Consider the following 23,276-nt stretch of genomic DNA (forward strand, 5'->3'; position numbering starts at 1 on the left):
AGAAGGTAATCTCAAGTCATTTTTCTGGATGAGATTGAGATGATTTTTGTGTAGCACATATTAACATACACATTGGCATCATTTTTAAAATTGCCATTCGAAATACTGAATCCCTGATACTAAGCACTACCCTACTAGACTCTGAATACTAATCCTAATAAGATGGAGAATAAAAACCCAAACAGAATAGAAATATAAGCAGGTCAATGGAGGCATGGTGTATAGTTGGACTTGCCTTTTGCATTATATAGGGTAGGAGTTATAAATCTAGTCAATTTTCTGTTGAAATAGTTCTCCATGTATTTCTAAAGTTTTCACATGTGCTGACATTTACATTCATTCTAACCGAAACGCTATTGCTAAAAAACTTTCGTCCAAAACCTATAATCACTATTCTTTCTCAACTTACCAACACTCTTCCTATTCCTACTGACTACAGGTTTTTGACTGGATGTTCTCTTCGACATTCAATCATCCAAAGTTTAAGGTTCAATGCCATTGTATATGGATTTAACTGAGACATCTGTGCAGAACGTAATTCAAAGCTAAGTATCCCAAACAAGGTCCCAATGCCCTTCTGGGGTTCAAATCTTACCTAGATTTCTGTTTTCATACTTATATTTCACCTATATATTCTTGTAAAAATCGCACTTTCCCAATACCATTATTCATCGCGCAGAATGATTCCTAATCCCAATCGAACCTGTTATTATCCCTAACCGAACACTGTTCCCTCAATATAACTTTACCGAAGAGCAGGGACAGAGTTGACCTTACACTACAGGAATGCATGGGATCTTCCACCTGCTGAGATCTTCAAAGTTCCAAGCAGAAATGATCCCTGGAGAAGAGGTAGGCAGCTATGAAGGACCTGAGAGAGCAAAAGACATCTTCTATGGCAAACAACATACTCAGGATGAAGGGGTGTGTCTGCATCAGTCTCTCTCTTCTTAATGTAGAGAAAATGGACCAAACCAGGCCTCTGTCGAGAGCTATTCCCGGGTTCCTATGGTTGATATACCGTTCTAACTTTTGAAACTGTCACAGGAAGTAGGGGAAGACTCCATCTCATGGGAAACTTGGAAGCAACTGTTAGGACAAAGTGGTTGCCAAGGCAGTAAACTCACTCAGTTCCTGAAGGAAGCCACTTACCTCACTTCCTTGGTGAGGGAACTCCCTTACCTTGGGATCCAGGAAGACAGGCACCAAATGCCAGTCACAGTTCCATTCCCAGTGGGCTCTGTTGTTTGGAATAATCAAGGACAGAGTAAGTCTTCCTTAGTACCTACCTATATAAGAATTGCCAAATGCCAGGAGAGCTCTGAAAAGGGGCCTTTCCTGAAAAAGCAGATAGTGGTTCACCGCTGGCTCCGGACAACTTCACAGAGTTTGGCAAGGAGACCAGATCTGGGACAGGACAGGCCTTTCGGGGGAACATAGTTTGGCCCACCAGTCAGAGGACACTCCCGATAGTCACAGACCTACTTGAATGAAGGAGGTGTCTTTGTGGGTGTGTGTCTGATATTGTGGTTTATTTTCTTGTTCTGAGAATAGGTAGGAAAAGCGGTTTGTTTGGTTTGGAGTTGAATGTTTCTAGTAAGTCGTTTGACAAGGCGATTTTTTGCACATCTGTGTATCCCACTGTGTTCGTGGTTGTAGACTTTAGAAAAGAGAATGCATCAATGGATACGTCCTGTCTAGTAGAAATCTTCCCAGCATTCACCCTGCCCAATTTATGAGTGGACTGCCTCTTGCCTTATGGATGGGAAACACCTACTATCTTCCTAAGTTCCTGATTCCTTGCTGAATTCTGGTTACTCTCAAGAATAGGCTCATGGTTTTGTCTCCAAGATATGTACCACTTCCAACCTGAGTGACATGGGCATGTAGAGGATACCTGAAGGGAATAGCGAGCATCTCAGAAAACTCTGATATCAGTGTGTCCAGGAAAGTCTCAGTTGAGAAACCCTGCTTTGGGCCTTTTGATTACCTATTGTTCTGTTTCCCTGAATGTTAGGAAACTCTTTGCCTCAGGCCACACCTTTGTGAAGCCTGAAGAAAACAGTTTTCCAATGGAAATGAATGGGCATCACCTGTGGCTCTTTGCTTAATTGATTTGGAAAGAGATGTGTCTGAATCAGCCTCTTGGCCCTGTGTGAGGCTGTGGCTTAGATTCTCAGCACCTGATGGATCTAAAGAAAGATCCCATGTGTTCATCTAAAACCAAAATGGCAAAAAGATCAGTCATTCTGGATGAAGTCTCTTGCCTTCCTCTGTTAGGTTCCTGACCTCCATCATGTGAGAATAGGGATCCTTTGGTCAAATGAGTTCTTCAAAGCCCTGGAGAGGCTAGCCCATAGTGCTTGGGTTTTCTCATGACTCCAAATCACATAAAGAATCTATACCTGACAGTCACTAGGCCTCAAATTGGAGAAGTAGAGCAGTATTTATGGAAGGCTTATTTAATCACTCCTGGTTTACAGAAACAGTGTCCAGGCCACTCTGACTTTAGCCAAATGAGGGGCAAGGGAGGTAATTTTGGACAATGTCTTGGGCTGCACCCCTCATGGAAACCTACATCCAGAGGTTATAATCAATGTCTATATGGAAGAACATGAGGGCCATATAGGAGTGTTTTGGTTTTAATTGTGGTCATTTGTGTGGCTGATGGAAGAGGTGGCTTGGTCCACCTGGGCTTGAACTCCGGTGTTATTCCCTTTAGAGACAGAGATCTGGAACTGACCTCAGAGAAGTATTACCATGAATTGTGTTGGGATTTTAGGAGGCCGCACATGAGACTTGCCCTTGGAAACTGAGATCTAAGTCCAGGGTGGCATTCAACTGAGCACTTGGAATCTCAGCCAGGATATCACATGATTTTATTCTGAAAGATATTCTTCTACCACCTCCAAGGTTGTGAACTCCTGATCATTTTTCATTACAGATATGTATTTACATATTTACTAACTGTTCTCCTCTAATTTTGTCATACTTAGGGCGAAGGTAATCTCGAGGCAATGTTCTGGATGTGAGTGGGAAGATTTTTGTGTAGCACATGAAATCGTGTTTGGATTTTAGAAGGCCACGCATGAGCATCGCCCTTGGAAACTGAGATCTAAGCCCAGGGTGACTTTCGACAGAGCACTGGAAATCTCAGCCAAGATATCACATGATTTTTTCTTAAAGACTTGGCAGCCATACTTGAGAGTCAAAACACACATGGTCCTCACATTGTAGACCTCAATGGGCTTGGCTTCATGTGACCATTTGGCCCCTCTTTGGTAAGCCTTGCCTGTGAGAGTTCTCCAGAGTTTCATTGAAATGACCTTCCTCACCATTTAATGGTTCCTGAATGAATTGAAATCCACAGTGCCTTCAACTTCAACCTTAAAAAAATGGCTAGACAAATACCATGAAATTTTTGAAATTCCCATGAACAAGCGGCACTGGAGAACCTTTGGATGTCCTGTTGCTGATCATGAGTATACTAGACAGGGCCTTGATTGAGTAGGATTTATGAAAATTATGTAGAACAGAGATGCCAATAAGTTGGAGCCTGCTGAATAGTGGGCCTAGAGCAGTGGTGGGCAGGTGTGTGATAAAACATCTGTGGTGGGGTCATGTGGATCTGCCATTGACTTCCAAATGGCTTGTGACTAACATGGTGCAGCCTGCTGACCCTTCTATGTAAAGGCATCTTGTTATATGGAGAGGTTTCAGGGCAATGTTCCGAATCAGGTTGCTGTGGTCAAGGGGACAATCTATGTTGAATAGAAGCCTGGTTCGTGCATTCTCCTGCAGATCATGACCCACGACTTTTGAAAACTGCTCTACCACCTCCAAACTTGTGAACACCAGAGTATATTCCACTACAGATATATATTCACAAATTTTCTAACCTTTCTCCTCTAAATGTGTCTTACTTGGGGCGCAGGTAATGTCATGGCATTGTTGTGGATAAGAGTTGGAAGATTTTTTTGTAGCACATATTTGCATTCACATTGGATTCATTTTCCAATTCTCCATTCAAAATACTGAATCCCTGACACTAAATCATACCCTACTAGACTCTGACTACTAATCCTAATATGATGGAGAAAAATAACCCAAACAGAATAAAAATCTATGCAGTTCAGAGGAGGCATGGTGTATAGTTGTAGTTGCCTTTTGCATTATATAGGGTAGGAGTTATAAATCTAGTCAATTTTTTGTTGACATAGTTCTCATGTGTTTTTAAATTTAACAAATATGTGAATTTCTGTCTCCGTTTGTCTGTAGCCTATTCAGCACATGTATTTTTATATGCACATATAAAATCCTACCTGGTATCACATGTACATTTTTTTGAGGTGGCTGACTTGGTAGATACAAACTATGAGAAGAGATCATTCTTCCTAAACGCTGTTGGAACTGAAAATTGAACCTTGTGGGAGCTTCTTTGTTGAACAACATTATACACAAATCCATGTTCAGTAAATTAAATATTTTTGGATCTGTGGACGATATATATTTTAACATGAATTTCACTTGGCATATATATAGTCATACATTTTAATGTCTCTGTGTGTATATGTGTGTGTGTGAGTGTGTGTGTGTGTGTGTGTGTGTGTGTATATATATATATATATATATATATATATATATATATATATACAATCTACAGATTTTTCAAATTTGAAATATATGTGTCTTATTTTACACTTCCTAAATTCATTCATGTTCATGTTTGTGGATTTATTATCAACTATTCACAAGATTATTCTCAGAAATATTCATCCACCTGAAATACATATTGATTTTCTAGTACTGACAACTAACATCAGTGAATGGTGCATACAAATCCTAATATTTCTACAGTAACTGACCCAGTTTAACATCAATCCAAGTAGATTACTATGGGACATGATGTATATTTTGACGTTCATTTTCATTCAACACTGGTACATTACTATTTCTTCAGTTTCTGTAAATCATAGAATATGCATTTCATCCACAAGTTAGAAAAATCATTTGCATTTGTTTCACTTTCAGTCACTTCCTACTTCAGAACACATGTATTCCTCTATGTTTCTTCACTGGTCTTTTCATGAGACTTCTTTCCAAACACATTATTTTCCATTTCCATACTAATTTTGAAGAAAAACTCACACAAAATTTATGATAAAACATACCCTAATGTTACCATTAGATGTATAACTCATTGGAATGAATGATTCTATATGAATATAAGATTTCTTATATACTTTCAGATGTCAATTCAATCCATTATTTAAAGTGAAACCAGTTATATTATTTATTCACAGTATTGTCAATTCATGCATTACTTCTATATTCATAGACACAGGGTACACCTCTTTGTTCCCCCAATACTAATTTATACGTCTTCAAAATATTGCTCCCTGAAATGGTGGAAGAAATACTCATGTCACCTGATCTACATATACATTTAATCACAGTAATATTCTGAACACAAAATGCAAAAGTCACACTTATGATAGTACCAAAGGCTAAATAGAAAGTGAACCTGGATTACTAAAAACATCCATGTCCAGGTTGCCTAATGCTCTCAAATGTCAATCCTATTTGTGATTACATATTTGTTTCTTCTTAAGATTATATATTGAAACTCAACCCTGTTGATAATGTCTAATTCTATCACTCACTTTATACTTTGTCTGATTTTGTAATGTCTCCATTGATATCTTCTTTCCTACATATTTTCCCCAGTTCATCATTGTGACTCATTCTTCACATGTGCTGACATTTACATTCACTCTCTAAACGAAACCCTATTGCTAAAGAACTTTTGGAACAAATCCTATACTCACTCTTTTTCCTAAACCTACCAACAATATTCCTAATCCTTCTGACTATCCGTTTGACTGGATGTTCTCTTTTACATTCAATCATCCAAGTAAAGGTCGGGCGAGCGACGGAAGAAGAGACCACCAAAAGTCTATCTCATGCAACAGCAACGGGTATATTGGGGGTCCAGCATGCTGGTGCTCAGAGCTCACTTGAAGAGAGCAGAGAGTCCTGAGAACAGCTTAAGCAGAGCTTATATACTTTCCTTTGAGAGCACAGGGAGGAAAGTTTTTGATGTGTCAGGGCGAGTGGGCAGTTTGCGTGCAACCGGGTGAGGGAGTACATTCTGCTGTTTGGAAGTTGGGGACAGCACATTCTGGGAACAAGATTGGCAAACATTTCTCAAGATTTCAACAGTGTTTTGTTAAGCATACAGAAAAACAGGAAGTGACAAGTATATATTTTATTAACCTTTCATTCCCCACTTCTTCTTCTTGCTACTTTTAATCATAAAAGTGATCATTGGGGCGTGTCACATTGTATGTCTGCTCGTGGGGTATTACCATAAGTTTAACTTGTCCAATTTGAGCTTGGAGAAAAGAAATTACATGGTTCAGCAAACAGGATTTTATAGGATAATAATATGAGGATTATTATTGGACTGGCCAAGGTTGATAAATGCATAATTAACCAGGGGCACTGTGTGAACCAAGACTCAAACCACCCTTTTGAGGCCTCCATCTCTCGTTGACGCTATTCAATTCGTCTTTTTAATTTACTCATAGATTTTTTTACAACTCCAGTATGGTCGGCATACACAAAACATTCTTCCTTAAATGCAGAACAAAGGCCCTATTTTCTCATAAAGTGGAGGTCCAAACCTCGACTGTTCTGTAAAACAACTTCACAGAGAGAGGTTAAAGATTTCTCAAAGCTGTGATGGAGGTTTCTAATATCTTTAAGTTTTGGTCTATTGCTGTTTCTATTTGGGTCATTTGTTGTGTCCCATGGACCAAGGCAGTGGTCCTTGTGCCCACCCCTGCAGCAACTCGTATTTTTAATAGGATGGCTAATGTGAGGGATCTATTTTCCCAGTGGAACCAGGTTATATGCCCCCCTATTTGATATTCAAATGAACCTGTGTCACGATAGAGCACTCTAGGAAACATCTCTACCATTACACAATTAATCACATCTGTTCACCATTTCATGAAAGCATAAACAATGTTTAAGTATATAGAATTATACTGCTGTAGGGACGGACAAGGCAAGGCATCTAAGATAGTACCAAAGACAGGGAAACAGTCCAATTTGGTTGCAACCAGATTCAGACGGCATTACTTCTGTTGTAATCAATTAATCCCCTGAAACTGAAGTTTAGGTTGTTTCAGAATTTTGTACCCAACATGTAAGGGAAGGGGCTCAGAAGTTCACAGCCTGCAGAAGTTTACAAAATGCAGGTTTTTTTCTGTTTTTTTTCCTCTGTTCTGGGCAAGTTAACTTTTCAAGGATACCTGGGTGAAAGAGAGCTTTTTATTCCCTTTATTTTTTCCCTCTGTCATCTGTTACCATGGAGCCCAGCTGGTATCTTCTTTATCTGACAAATGTAGACATCTCTATGAAGCCCCAGCTCAAGGCCAGATGCCTTGTTCACATATTTTGTGAAAAACTAGTAAGGGGGTGTCTAGCTTAGGAGTGCTGATTTTTTTTAGCCAGTGGCCTAGTAGAACAGGGCAACATGAAAAGAGGAAGTTTATCTACATTGAACTCATTTATAGGGACTCTTTTGCTGAAAGTCCTAAAGTCAGCCATGGTGAAGATTTCTGGAGAAGGTCAGTTAAGACTTTTCTGTGGGCCTGCTACAGAGGGGGAAGACGGGGAAGGCGTGGCTGTGAGCAGCTCCTTGGATCTGAGAATGAGGTAGGAGAGATGAAAAAGAATAATGGGAAAGGGGTTTGGGATTTTCCTAGCAACAAATCTTGAGCAATAGAACAGGTAGAGCAGAGGGGAAGATGGGAGTTAGTATCCCAAAAAGCCTGTGAGGGATTTTAAATTCTTAGTAACCTGTTTTCAGTGATGACAAAGCAACTTTAAAGTCCATTTTCATTACATTTTGGATAGGGGTCTGAGGGCTCTCCTCAGCTGGTTTGAGGTTTGGGTTAGCTGGTAAGAGGACCTGGTTCGACACGGTGCGGGCACTGACAGGAGAAGAGAGGAGTGAGTGGATTGAGGGGTACCTCAGTACCTGCTACCTCAGCAAGGGGGCAATGGTCTGAGAACCAGTGGATGTTCAGGTTTTTGATCTAGTAATTGGAGGGGATAATTCAGGTTGCTAATGTGGGAGTGACAGCAGAGAGTCTGGAGCAGAAGCCTGAGGGTGAGCGTCTATTAGAGAAGCATAGTTCAGGATGTGAGAGAAGGAGGAAAAGGCCTCCACATAGGGGAATCTCCTTTAACCCTTTTCAGCACTTGCAGAAGTTATAAATGTCACGCAGAATTTGAGGATCTAGAGACCCCTCTGGGGGCCATCGGTTTTGGTTTTCTACTTTGTAATATGGATAATGCTGTGTCCAGAATTTTATAAGGAGTTTTTGGGTTCAATCAGGCAGTCCCTGTATCCTCACATACCCATTATTTACAGAAGAAGTCGGCTTTCCCCCGACACAGCCATGGCTGTTTGTGGCTTTGATAGTCTGCCTGGCAAACATAGTAATCTAGGCTAGCCAACCTGCATCTGGCTCACGTGTCCCTACATTCATAAGGTTTGTTTCCATTATCTATGGTACAGAAGGGATTTAATGGAATTTTAGTGGGATCCTCTTCATCAGAGATATCCCCATAGGAAAGACGTGTAGCCAGTTGACAAATGTCTAGGTGGAGAGATGGCCACCAGGTCCGTAAGGGGGCTGTATGTGAGACAGACCATACTTCTTGTCTAGTAGGATTTGTGATCAGCCATCGCTGCTGAACGGGCTGATGAGGTTTAAGACAAGGGGAGAGTCTATAGCCTTATCCACATGGCGAATATGCAATTTGAAAGAGTTACCAGTCTTTTCCAGTTTCCATCCAGAGTCTGGAAAGGGCGCAGGCTTGAGATGAGAATTAGGATCCAGGAATTGATTCCGTCTACCTTTACCACTGTAGGTTTTATAAGTAGCACCTGGTATGGTGCTGTCCAGCGGGGTTCCAGGGATGACACCTGATGTTGTCTTATGTAGAGGAAGTCTCTTATTGGATATCGATGTGGAGTCCCCTCTTCACCAGGATGGTAGGCAGTGGCCAGCTGTTTCGACAGGTATCGCTGAGTTCTTTCAAGAGCTTTAAGTCTGTCAAACAAGGGGGTGTGGAAGGTATCATTAGGTCTTAGAGTTGGGGTTAGGTCCCTTACTGGAGGAGGGGCCCAATAGAGAATTTCACAGGAGGTGAGGTTACACAAAGAAACAGAGGGAGTATTTCTTGCATGAAACAGTGCATAAGGCAGGAGCATAGTCCAATCTTTTATGCCAGTCTGTAAGCCTAATTTTGTTATGGTCTCGTTAATGGTTCTATTCATTCTTTCTAACCGTCCTAAACTCTGGTGTCTATAAGCACAATGTAACTTCCAATTTATACCCAGGGTCCTGGCTAACCCCTGACCTACCTGGGCCACGAATGTCAGTTTATTATCAGACCCTATTACTTTCGGCAGGCTGTATCTTGCGAAAATATCTTCCAGGATCTTCTTGACCACCATTTGCACTGTTTGTTTTCCTTTTTTTCTTTTTTCTTTCCTTTTTTTCTTTTTTTTTGATTGGAAAGGCTTCAATCTATCCTGAAAATGTATCTACAAAGACTTGGACATATTTAAGTCCTTAACTTGCTGGCTTAATTTCAGCAAAGTCAACTTCCCAGAATTGTCCTGGTCTGGTTTTTCATAGGTGCTTTCCTGCAGGAAGCTTGGAAGGGTAAGCATTAACCAATTATTGACCCAAAAGGCTTTTGTTACCCATTCTGTTATTACCTTTTGCTATGAGTCAGTTAGTGGAAAACTCTGTTCTTGATACTTCAGGAATGAATGCAGTTTCTTTGAACCAAGGTGAGTGAGTTGATGTACATTTTCTACTGATATACTTAGAACCATGACTAAAGGAGCTTTTACTGAAGGATTTAGAAATTCCACTTGGGAGCCTTCAGGGTTAAAAGTTATTTTAGCCCAGAGGTTTGTGAGCAGATCTCTGCCGATCAATGGGGCCGGGCATTCTGAGATTACTAGGACGGAGTGATGGATTTTTCGTTTCCCCTGGTCCATGGTCCTCTTAGTTGTCCAAGCCCGATATTTACTGATATTAGCCCCTTGAATTAGAGACCTTTTATTTGATAGAGGGCCCAAGGGGGCCTTAAGGTCTGAGTATATTGCCCCTGTTTCCACTTCAAAGTTTATTGGGGTCCCTTGACTTCAAAAATTACCCTGAGCTCGGGGAGAGGATCTGAGCCTCGACTTTCTTAGTCATCCTTCAGAGTCAGAATGTCTGGCTGGTGTGGCTGTCTCTTTCTAGGTCACTCTTTGGCCCAGTGTCCTTTTTCTTTAGAGTAGGCACATTGATCTGAGGCTAGGGGTGGCCTCTAGTGTGGGCCCAGGTATCCATTCCAGTCTCTATGTTTCTTAATTTCTGGCCTATTTGTTGTTGTGACCAGGACCTTAGTCAATGCCTTAGTCTGTCTTTTGTTTATTTTATCCTCACTTTGTTCCCTTCTCTTCCTCAGTTTCTCTCTTATAGTATACCTTCCCAGCTTCTCTGACTAAATCTCTCAAACTCATATCTTGTAATCCATCTAAGCATTGTAACTTTCTTTTAATATCCAGGGCAGCTTGCCCAATAAAGGCCATCGTGAAAGATGCCTTTTGATCCTCTGCCTGAGGATCGAAAGGAGTATATCTCCTATATGCCTCCATAATTCTCTCTAGAAACTTAGAGGGAGATTCATCAGGCCCTTGAATAATCTCTTTTACCTTGACCAAATTAGTTCGTCACCTAGTGGCCACTAACATATCCGCTATTAGAGCCTGGTGATAAGTGGACAGTTGCTCCCTACCTTGAAAGGTGTTGGGGTCACAATTGGGTCAGTTCAAGGAAAAGCCAGCTTTGAATATGTTGGGAAGTTGTTGTCCATCACCTATGTGGTCCAAGGATTTTTTTTCTAGCTTCCAGGAGGTTTCTCTCTCATTCCTCTATCATGAAGAGAGTCCCTAGGAGGTGTGGGCAGTCATCCCAAGTAGGCTGGTGTGAAAACATTAATGAGTCAACCAGACTTGAGAGCCAGGTGGGGCCCTCGGTAAAAGGATGATTGTTATTCTTCAAGGTTTATAGGAGTGAAAAGGAGTAAGGCCAGTACTGGTAGGCTTGCATTTTTTCCCCATTGGCATCATCAATCATTGGCCCATAGGGACTGAGGGGGAGCATCACGGGAGTTCCAGTGTTTTCAATCATTTGCCGCCGGTGAGTTCCTTTAGCCCGGCCGGCATCCTCCAGGGCAGGAGGGACTGTGTGTGCCGCAGGGGAGTTATCTGGAGGGGGCTGGGCTGGCTTAGCTTCCTCCAATGGTGGAGAGGCTGAGTCAGCAGCAGGGGAATCACTTAGAGGGTGTTGGGGGTTGGGGTACAAGGGGAGGGGATAAAGAGGGGGAGGAGAGTCCAGTAGAGTCAAATCTTGTGACTGAGGGAAAACAGAGAGTGGAGGAGAAGAAGGAGCAGAGGGTTTGAGAGATCGTGGGGGAAGGAAAAGGAGCAGGGGCAGGGGCAAGGAAAGGCTTCACCAACAGAGCAGGAGATTTGCAGAGGTCCTGCCAAGTTAAGATATATGGCTGTTGATTTGGATTACTATGTGGCCCTGGCTGAAAGACCATATCTCTGACTTTTTAAATTAGGGGAATTAGAAAGATTCTTCAAGGGGCCATCCGTATCAAAAGGTGGGCAATTCTGAGGCACAGAGAACCTGCCAGGTCCAGCGTTTTACTGAAAAAGAAAGATTCTGAGCCCTTAAGCGGACTTTGGTGCAGTGTTCAAGGGTCAGGGACAGAGGCATTGAAGTGCTCTGTCCGATAATGAAAGATACACAAACAGTAAAAGCAACAACACACGACACAGACAAGACAAGACAATAAAGACAGGAAATTGACGTCCAATACTGAGACCAGGACTGAGTAGCCTGCAAAACCCGATGGGCTGGCAATACTGAGTTTGAAACAAAATATCAATGAGTCGAAGAGACTATTGTTCCTAGATTTACCGAGTCCTCTGCGGCGTCCCCCAGGGATGTGGCCTGTGGCTCTGTGACACAACTGTCAGCCACCCTCAGAAAGAGCTCAAGCTCTTCATCGACAGCCATTTTGCCAAGCCCTAACCTGAAACCTGAAACCAGATAGAGGCACCTTATTTACCCCGAGAGGAGCCCTTTGGGGTCTCTTGTCCACCACTGCCAGATCTCGGTGGAACCACCATATGTAAAGGCTGGGCGAGAATCTGGAGAAGAGACCACCAAGAGACTGTCTCATGCAAAAGCAAAGGGTTTATTGTGGGTCCAACATGCTGGAGCTCAGAGCTCACTTGAATAGAGCAGAGAGCCCTGAGAACAGCTTAAGCAGAGCTTATATACTTTCCTTGGAGAGGGCAGGGAGGGAAGTTTATTGATGGGTCCGGGTGAGTGAGCAGTTTGCGTGCAACCGGGTGAGGGAGTACATTCTGCAGTTTGGCAGTTGGGGACAGCACATTCTGGGAACAAGTTTAGAAAACAGTTCTCAATATTTCAACAGTGTTTTGTTAAGCATACAGAAAAACAGGAAGTGACAAGTACTTATTTTATTAACCTTTCACTATCGGCTATAATTTGCCAGATTTCCTAATGTCTCTATTGATATGAGTTTTCCTACATATTTTCCAGAGTTCATCATTGTGACTGACTCTTTACATGTGCTGACATTTACATTCACTCTATACCTGAAACCCTATAGCTAAAGAACTTGTGGTCCAAATCCTATACTCACTCTCCTTTCAAAACCTAACAAATATCTTCCTAATCTTACCGACTATCCCTTTTTTACTAAAAGTTCTGTTTGTCCTATTCCAGACCTGCCACTGACCGGCAGAAGCAGCCCAGGTGTCCGCAGGTGTGGTAGATACATCTCACCAATTGGAGGAGGTGCAGAGCAGAGCCGCCACCCATGCCTGCAAGGTAGGCAGACCTGCGACCGACAGGAAGAACTGGCCCTGCATCCAGTCAGCGTGGTAGACAGATCACCCCAATTGGAGGAGTAGCACAGCCGCCGACCACCCCAGCAATGGAGATTTTCCACTATAAGAGCAATATAAATATATAGGGAGAAAATTTCAAAAACACAACAGTTTCACCAAGCAGAAAGTAGCGCGAGCAGTATGAAAAGATAAGGAAAGAAAGGACCACAAGCAATGCAGGTCAACTCAACTTTAGAAGAGGTAATAGCTGCAGCAGATGGAATGTCAGATAAAGAATTCAGAATATACATGCTTCAGATGATCTGGAGACTCAAGGAAGACATTAGACAGCAAAATCAGACAATGAAAGATCACTTCGACAATGAATTACATAAAAAATCAAGTAGCAAAAGATCAACTATACATGGGGATAGAGGTTATAAAAAACAAACCAACAGAACTCCTAGAAATGCAGGAAGCAATGAACCAACTTAAGAACTCAATTGAGAATTCTACAAGCAGAGTAGAATACTTAGAAGATAGAACATCAGACAATGAAGACAAAGTATTTCAACTTGAAAAGAACATAGACAGATTAGCAAGACAGTTAAGAAACCATGAGCAGAACTTCCAAGAAATATGGGATAACATAAAGAGACCAAACTTAAGAGTCATTGGGATACAGGAAGGTATAGAGGTCCAAAACAAAGGAATGAGCAATCTATTCAATGAAATAATAAGAGAAAACTTCCCAGACTTGAAGAATGAGACAGAATCCCAAATCCTAGAAGCCTACAGAAAGCCGAATGTGCAAAATCATAAGAGATTCACACCTACACATATTATAATGAAGATGCCCAACATACAGGATAAGGAGAGAATTTTAAAAGCTACAAGAGAAATGAAGCAGATTACATTTAGGGGTATACCAAACAGGATAATAGCTGAACATTCAACACAGACTCTGAAAGCTAGATGATCCTGGAATAACATATTTCAAACACTGAAAGAAAATTCCAATCAAGAATCATGTATCCAGTGAAATTAAGTCTCAGGATGGAAGATGAAATTAAAACCTTGCACGATAAACAAAAGTTAAAAGAATTTGCAGCTAGAAAACCATCTCTTCAAAACATCCTCGGCAAAACATTACAGGAAGAGGAAATGGAAACTAACAATGAAAACAAACAGTGGGAGGTAGGACAGTAAAGGGGGGGGAAATAATCAAGGAGGAAAACAAACCATGTTTAGTGACATAAATAAACAAATATGGCTGGAAGAACAAACCATATCTCAATATTAAAGATAAATCTTAATGGCTTAAAATCACCAATTAAGAGACACAGGCTATTAGAATGGATCACAAAACAAGAACCAACAATATGCTGCCTAAATGAGACACATTTGATAGGAAAAGACATACATAGACTGAAGGTGAAAGGTTGGAAAAATCATATCACTCATATGGACTTTGGAAACAAGCAGGAGTGTCCATACTCATATCAAATAAAATAGATTTAAAGCCAAAGTTAATCAAAAGGGATAAAGAGGGACACTACATACTGCTCAAGGGAACCATACACCAACAAGACATAACAATCATAAATATATATGCCCCATACAATGTTGCAGCTATGTTCATCAAACAAACTCTTCTCAATTTCAAGAGTCTAATAGACCACCATACAATAATCATGGGAGACATCAACACACCTCTCTCACCACTGGACAGATCTTCCAAACAAAAGTTGAATAAGGAAACTATAGAACTCAATAACACAATTAATAACCTAGACTTAATAGACATATATAGAATATACCACCCAACATCAAGCAGTAACACTTTTTTCTCAGCAGCACATAGATCCTTCTCAAAAATAGATCACATATTATGTCACAGGGCAACTCTTAGACAATATAAAGGAGTATAGATAATACCAGGCATTATCTGATCACAATGGAATGAAACTAAAATCAACGATAAAAGAAGGAAGGAAAAATGATTCATCACTTGGAGAATGAACAATAAGTTACTGAATGATCAATGGGTTATAGAAGATCAAGGAGTAAATTAAAAAAATTTTAGAGATAAATGAAAACACAGACACAACATATCGGAATCTATGGTACACATTGTAAGTAGTTCTAAAACAAGAATTCATTGCATGGAGTTAATTCCTTAGAAAAAGAAAAAAACAACAAATAAATGATCTCATACTTCATCTCAAAATCCTAGAAAAAGAAGAGCAAAACATTAGCAAAAGAAGTAGAAGGCAAGAAATAATCAAAATCAGAGCTGAAATTAATGAAATCGAAACAAAAAAAAACAATTGAAAAAATTGACAAAACAAAAAGTTGGTTCTTTGAAAAAATAAATAAATTCGACAGACCCTTATCCATGCTAGCAAAGAAGAAGAGAGAGAACTCAAATTACTAGCATACAGGATGAAAAAGGCAATATCACAAGAGACACTTCAGAAATACAGAAGATATTCAGAAATTAGTTTGAATTCTTATAGAAGAAGTGAAGGCATCTATAAATTTCTTAAGTCATGTTGTCTGCCCAGATTGAGTCAGGAGGATATAAACAACCTAAACAGACCAATATCAATTGAGGAAATAGAAGAAACCATAAAAAGACTACCAACTAAGAAAAGCCCAGGACCGGATGGGTATAGAGCAGAGATTTACAAAACCTTTAAAGAGGAACTAATACCAATACTTTTCAAGCTATTTCAGGAAAAATGCAAAAATCCTCAATAAAATTCTGGCGAATCGGATACGAAAACATATCAAAAAAAATGTGCACCATGATCAAGGGATGCAAGGCTGGTTCAATATACGGAAATCAATAAACGTTATTCATCACATCAATAGACTTAAAAATAAGAACCATATGATCATCTCGATAGAGGCGGAAAAAGCATTCAACAAAGTACAGCATCCCTTTATGTTCAAAACTCTAGAAAAACTAGGGATAACAGGAACATACCTCAATATTGTAAAAGCAATCTATTCTAAGCCTCAGGCTAGCATCATTATGAATGGAGAAAAATTGAAGGCATTCCCTCTAAAATCTGGAACAAGACAGGGATGCCCTCTCTCACCACTTGTGTTCAACATAGTTCTGGAAACACTGGCCAGAGCAATTAGAAAGGCGAAAAAAATTAAAGGCATAAAATTAGGAAAAGAAGAACTTAAAATATCACTATTTGCAGATAACATGATTCTATGCCTAGCAGACCCAAAAGGGTCTACAAAAAAACTATTAGAGCTAATAAATGAATTCACCAAAGCGGCAGGATATAAAATCAACATGCATAAATCAAAGGCATTCCTGTATATCAGCAACAAATCCTCTGAAATGGAAATGAGGACAAACACTCCATTCACAATATCCTCAAAAAACATAAAATACTTGGAAACCAACCTAACAAAAGAGGTGAAAGACTTACATAATGAAAACTACAGAACCCTAAAGAGAGAAATGGAAGAAGATCTTGCAAGATGGAAAAATATATACTGTTCATGGATAGGCAGAACTAACATCATCAAAATGGCGATATTACCAAAAGTTCTCTAATGGTTCAATGCAATGCCAATCAAAATCCCAAAGGCATTTCTTGTAGAAAGAGAGAAAGCAATCATGAAATTCATATGGAAAAATTAAAGACCCAGAAGAGCAAAAACAATGCTAAGCAGCAAGTGTGAATCAGGTGGTATAGCCATACCAGACTTCAAACTATACAACAGAGCAATCGTAACAAAAACAGCATGGTACTGGTATCAAAACAGGCGGGTGGAACAATTGTACAGAATAGAGGACACAGAAACCAATCCATAAAACTACAACTATCTTATATTTGATAAAGAGGCTAAAAGCATGGAATGAAGGAAGTATAGCATCTTCAACAAATGGTGCTGGGAAAACTGGAAATCCATCTGCAACAAAATGAAACTGAATCCCTTTCCCTCGCCATGCACAAAGTTAACTCAAAATGGATCAAGGAGCTTGATATTAAATCAGAGACACGGCATCTGATAGAAGAAAAAGTTGGCTACGATCTACATAATGTGGGGTCGGGCTCCAAATTCCTCAATAGGACACCCATAGCAAAAGAGTTAATAACTAGAATCAACAAATGGGACTTACTCAAACTAAAAAGTTTTTTCTCAGCAAAAAAAAAAAAAAAAAAATAAGAGATGTAAATAGGGAGCCAACATGCGGGAACAAATCTTTAGTCCTCACACTTAAGTTACACCCTTAATATCCAGAGTATACCAAGAATTCAAAAAATTAGACAATAAGATAACAAATAACCCATTCAACAAATGGGCCAAGAACCTGAACAGTCACTTCTCATAGGAGGACATACAATCAATCAACAAGTATATGAAAAAATGCTCACCATCTCTAGCAATCAGAGAAATGCAAATCAAAACCACCCTAAGATACCATCTCACTCCAGTAAGATTGTCAGCTATTATGAAGTCAAACAACAACAAGTGCTGATGAGGATGTGGGGAAAAGGGTACACTTGTACATTGCTGGTGGGACTGCAAATTGGTGCAGCCAATTTGGAAAACATTATGGAGATTTCTTGGAAAGCTGGGAATGGATCCACCATTTGACCCAGCTATTCCCCTTCTCGGTCTATTCCCTAAAGACCTAAAAAGAGCATGCTATAGGGACACTGCTACATCGATTTTCATAGCAGCACAATTCACAATAGCAAGACTGTGGAACCAACCTAGATTCCCTTCAATAGATGAATGGATAAAAAATGTGGCATTTATACACAATGGAGTATTGCTCTGCATTAAAAAATGACAAAATCATATAATTTGCAGGGAAATGTATGGCATTAGAGCATATTATGCTAAGTGAAGCTAGCCAATCCCTAAAAACAAATGCCAAATGTCTTCTTTGATATAAGGAGAGAAACTAAGAACAGAGTAGGGACGAAGAGCATGAGAAGAAGATTAACATTAAACAGGGATGAGAGGAGGGAGGGAAAGGGAGAGAGAAAGGTAATTGCATGGAAATAGAAGAAGACCCTCAGGATTATACAAAATTACATACAAGAGGAAGTGAGGGGAAAGGGAAAAATAATACAAGGGGGAGAAATGAATTACAGTATTGGGGTTGAGAGAGAAGACAGGAGGGGAGGGCAGGGGATGGGGGATAGTAGAGGTTAGGAAAAGCAGCAGAATACAACAGACAGTAGTATGGCAATGTGTAAATCAATGGATGTGTAACTCATGTGATTCAGCAATCTGTATACGGGGTAAAAATGGGAGTTCATAACCCACTTGAATCAAAGTATGGAATATGATATATCAAGAACTATGTAATGTTTTTATCAACCAACAATAAAAATTAAAAAAAAAAAAAGAAAACTAACTTCGGTGAATGGTGCACAAGAATCCTAATATTTCTACAGTAACTAACCCAGTTTAACCTCAATGCAAGTAGATTCCTATGGGACATGATGTGTATTTTGATATTCATTTTTATTCAACACTTATACATTACTATTTCCTCAGTTTATTCATATCATATTTATATATATTTTATCCACAAGTTATCAAATTTATCGTCATTTTTTTTCAATTTCAATCACTTCCTGCTTCAGAACTCATGAATTCCTCGGTGTTCCTTGACTGGTCTTTTCATGAGACTTCTTTTCAAACACATTATTTTCAATTTCCATAATCACTTTTGAAGCAAAACTCACACAAACTTCATGATAAACCATATCCTAATATTAACATTAGGTGTATAACTTGTTGGAATGAATGATTGCATATCAAAATAAAATTTCTTATATATTTTCAGATATCAGTTCAATCCATTATTTAACGTGGAACCAGTTATATTATTTATTGAAAGTAAGGTCAATTCATGCATTATCTCTATATTCATAGAAACAGGGTACACCTCTTTTTACCCCCAATACTAATTTATATGTCTTCAAAATATTGCTCTTAGAAATGGTGGAAGAAATAATCATGTTTCCTAATCTACATATACATTTTATCACAGTAATATTCTGGAAACAAAATGCAAAGCTCCCAGTTAGGATTGTACCAAAACCTAAATGGAAAGTGAACATGGATTACTAACAACATCCATGTCCATGTTGCCTAATGCTCTCAAATGTCAATCCTATTGGTGACTACATATTTGTTTCTTCCTAAGATTATTTATTCAATCTCAACCCTGTTGAAAATGTCTTATCCTATCACTCACTTTTTACTTTGCCTGATTTCCTAATGTCTCTATTGTTATCTGCTTTTCTACAAATTTCCCCCAGTTCATCATTATGTCTGACTCTTCATATGTGCTGACATTTACATTCACTCTCTACCAGAAATAAATATTGCTAAAGAACTTTTGTTACATATCCAATAGTAACTCTACTTGCTAAACCTAACGACTATCTTCCTAATCCTACCGACTATCCCTTTTGACTGGATGTTCTTTTACACATTCAATCATCCAAGTTTCACGTCCCTCTGCCATTGTATATTGAGTTATTTGAGACCTCTGTGCAGATAGTAATTCAAAGCTAAATATCCCAATCAAGGGCCCAATGCCCTTCTGGGATTCAAATCTTACTTTAATTTCTGTTTTCATACATATATTTAACCTCTATATTCTTATAAATATTGCAGGTTCCCAATACCATTATTCATCCAGCAGAATGATTCCTAACCCAAATCGAACATGATATTAACCCTAACCATACACTGTTCACTCAATCTAACTTTACAGAAGAGCAGGGAAAGATTTGTTCTTACAATGCAGGAATGTAGGGGATCCTCCACCTTTTGAGAACCTCAAAGGTCCATGCAGAAATGATCCCTGGAGAAGATGTTGGCAGTAATGAAGGACCTGAGAGACCAAAAGTCATTTTCCATGGCAAAAAACCTGGTCAGGATGAAGGGTTGTGTCTGAATCAGCCTCTCTCTTCTTAATGTAGAGAAGATGGACCAAACCAGGCTTCTGTGGAGATCTGTTCCCAGGTGCCTAAGATTGATATACAATTTTAATTTCTGAAAGTGTCAAAGGAAGTAGGGGCAGCCTACATCTCATGGGACCCTTGGAAACAACTGTTAGGACAAAAGGGGTTGCCAAGGCAGTGACCTCATTCAGTTCCAGAAGGAAGTGACCTACCTCACTTCCTTCTTGATGGAACTTTCTGAACTTTGGATCCAGGAAGCCAGGCACCCAGAGCCAGTCCCAGTCCCAGTCCCAGTGGTCTCATTTGTTTGAAATCACCAAGGACAGAGTCAGTCTTCTTGGTACCAACTGATGTGAGGATGGCCAAATACCAGGAAAGATCTGAAGAGGGGCCTTTCCTGACTAAGCAGGTAATGGCTCACCGCTGGCTCCTGACTGCTTCACAGAGTTGGACCAGGAGACCAGATCTGAGACAGGACAGACCATTACCGGGGAAGATAGTATTGTCCACCAGTCAGAGGACACTCCGGATAGTCACAGCCCTATTTGGGAGAAGGAGGTGACTTTGTGAGTGTGGGTGTGTGGTTTTGTCTCTGTGCAGAGAATAGGTAGGAAAGGAGGTTTGTTTGGTTTTGAGTGTACTGTTTCTAGTAAGTCGTTTTACAAGGTGAGTGTTTCTATGTCTGTGTATCCCACTGTGTCCGTGGTTTTATACATTAGAAAAGAGAATGCATCAATGGATGTGTCCTCTCTAGTAGAAAGCATCCCAGCATTCATCCTGCCCAATTTATGAATGGAGTGCAGTTTCCATATGGATGGGCAACACCTACTACCTGTGTAAGTCACTGTTTCCTTCCGAAATTCTGGCCACTCTCCAGAATAGGCCCTTGGTTTCGTGTGCAAGATATGTACCACCTCCAATCTGTGTGACATGGCCATGTACTGGATACCTGAAGGGAATGGCCAGCATTTCAGAAAAATCAGATATCAGTTTGACCAGGAAAGTCTCAGTGGAGAAACAATGTTTTGGGCCTTTTGCTAACCTATTGTTCTTTTGCCCTAAATATCAGGATGTCTTTGCCTCAGGCCTCCCCTTTGGGAAGCCTAAAGAAAACAGTTTTCAAATGGAAATAAAGGGCATCACCTGTGTCTCTTTGCTTAATTGCTTTGGAAAGGGAAGTGTCTGAATCAGCCTCTTGGCCCTGTGTGAGGCTGTGGCTTAGATTCTCAGCACCTGATGGATCTAAAGAAAGATCCCATGTGTGCATCCAAAACCAAAATGGCAAAAAGTTCACTCATTGTGAATTAATTCTCTTACCTTCTTCTGTTAGGATCCTGACCTCCATCAAGTGAGAATAGGGATCCTTTGGGCCCAATGTGTTCTTCAAATCTCTGCAGAGGTGCTTGGGTTTTCTCATGACTCAAATTCACATAAAGAATCTAAACCACAGAGTCAGAAGGCCTCAAATTGGAAAAGCCGAGCAGTATTAATGGCAGGCCTATTTGATCACTCCTGGTTTACAGGAATTGTGTCCAGGCCACCTTGATGTTAGGCAAATGAGGGGAACAGGAGCTTATTTTGGACACTATCTTGGGCTGTGCCACTCATGGAAAACTCCAGCCAGACGTTTTAAGGAGTGTCTATATGGAAGATGTTGAGGACCATGTGAGAGTGTTTTGGTTTTAATTGTGGTCATTTGTGTGGCGGTTGGAAGAGATGACTGGGTCGACCTGAGATTGAACTCTGGTGTGATTCCCCTTAGAGACTGAGTTCTGAAACTGACCTCAGAGAATTATTGCCATGAATTGTGTTGTGATTTTAGGAGGCCACGCATGAGAGTAGCCCTTGGAACCTGAGATCTAGGTCCAGGTAGGATTTCCACAAAACACTGGGAATCTCTGCCTGGATATAACATGAAATTATTCTTAAAGACTTGGCAGCCATATTTGAGTTTCAAAACACACATGGACCTCACATTGTAGATCTCAATGGGCCTGGCTCCATTTGACATTTTGGACACTCTTAGGGAAGCCTTGCCTGTGAGAGTGCTCCAGAGCTTTCATTGAAATTAGCTCTTCACCATTTAATGGTTCCTGAATTAATTGAATCCCTCAGAGCCTCAAACTTCACCCATGAAAAATGACTAGAAAATTACCATAAAATTTTTGATATTCCCATGATCAGCTGGCACTGTAAAACCTTTGGATGTCCTGTTTCTGATCCTGAGTATACCAGACACTGCCTTGATTGGCTGGGTTTCATGAAAATGGTGTAGAACAGATATGCCAGTAAGTTGGAGCCTGGTGAGTAGTGGGCCTAGAGCAGTGGTATGCAATTGTGTGATAAAACATCTGTGGTGGGGCCATGTGGATCTGCCATTGGCTTCCTAATGGCTTGTGACTCACATTGTACAGCCAGAAGACCCATATATCTAGAGGCATCTTGGTATATGGAGAGGATTCAATGCAATGTTCAGAATCATGTTGCTATTCTCAAGGGGGCAATCTACGTGGGATAGAACCTTAGTTGGTGCATTCTCCTGCAGACCCTGACTCACCACACCTTAAAGAACTTTCTCCACAACTGTGTCCCATTTTAACTCCTTGTATTTCGTGAAGCAAATACGAAACTCCAGGTGGAGCAGCGAGAAGCACCAAGAAAAGTGGAGGATGACCAAGTGGCTTCACAGTCCACACTGAAAAAACACTTAGACCCCAGTGGCCATAGTTTACCTACAAAGAGAGAATTTAGCACTGCTGCCTCATGTTCATTGGAAAATAAGAAACATGTCCTCCAAGTCACATAGATGCATACCCAGCTTTGATGGTCTCTCTACACGGGAACTAAATCTCCTGACAACATCATATATTTCAAGTGCCCACCCTTAGAGGCAGTTTCTCAAAAAGTATTTAGGCCAGCAGAGCTTCATGTTTGTGGAGTGTTAAACCCTGTTCCTTACTTTTAGAAACTCCTCTACTACCTCCAAAGTTGTGAACTCCTGAGCATTTTCCATTCCTGATATATATTCACAGATTTTCTAACTCTTCTACTCTAATTGTGTCTTACTTGAGGAGAAGGTAATGTCAAGGCATTGTTCTGGATGAGAGTGGGAAGATTTTTGTGTAGCACAGATTTGCATACACATTGTATTCAATTACCTATTTACCATTAGAAATACTGAATCCCTGATACTAACACACACCCTACTAGACTCTGACTACTAATCCTAATAGGATGGAGAAAAATAACACAAACAGAATAGAAATACAAGCAGTTCAGAGGAGGCATGTTTTATA

The sequence above is a fragment of the Callospermophilus lateralis genome, chromosome 9, assembly GCF_048772815.1.
Source record: "Callospermophilus lateralis isolate mCalLat2 chromosome 9, mCalLat2.hap1, whole genome shotgun sequence".
Taxonomy (NCBI): domain Eukaryota; kingdom Metazoa; phylum Chordata; class Mammalia; order Rodentia; family Sciuridae; genus Callospermophilus; species Callospermophilus lateralis.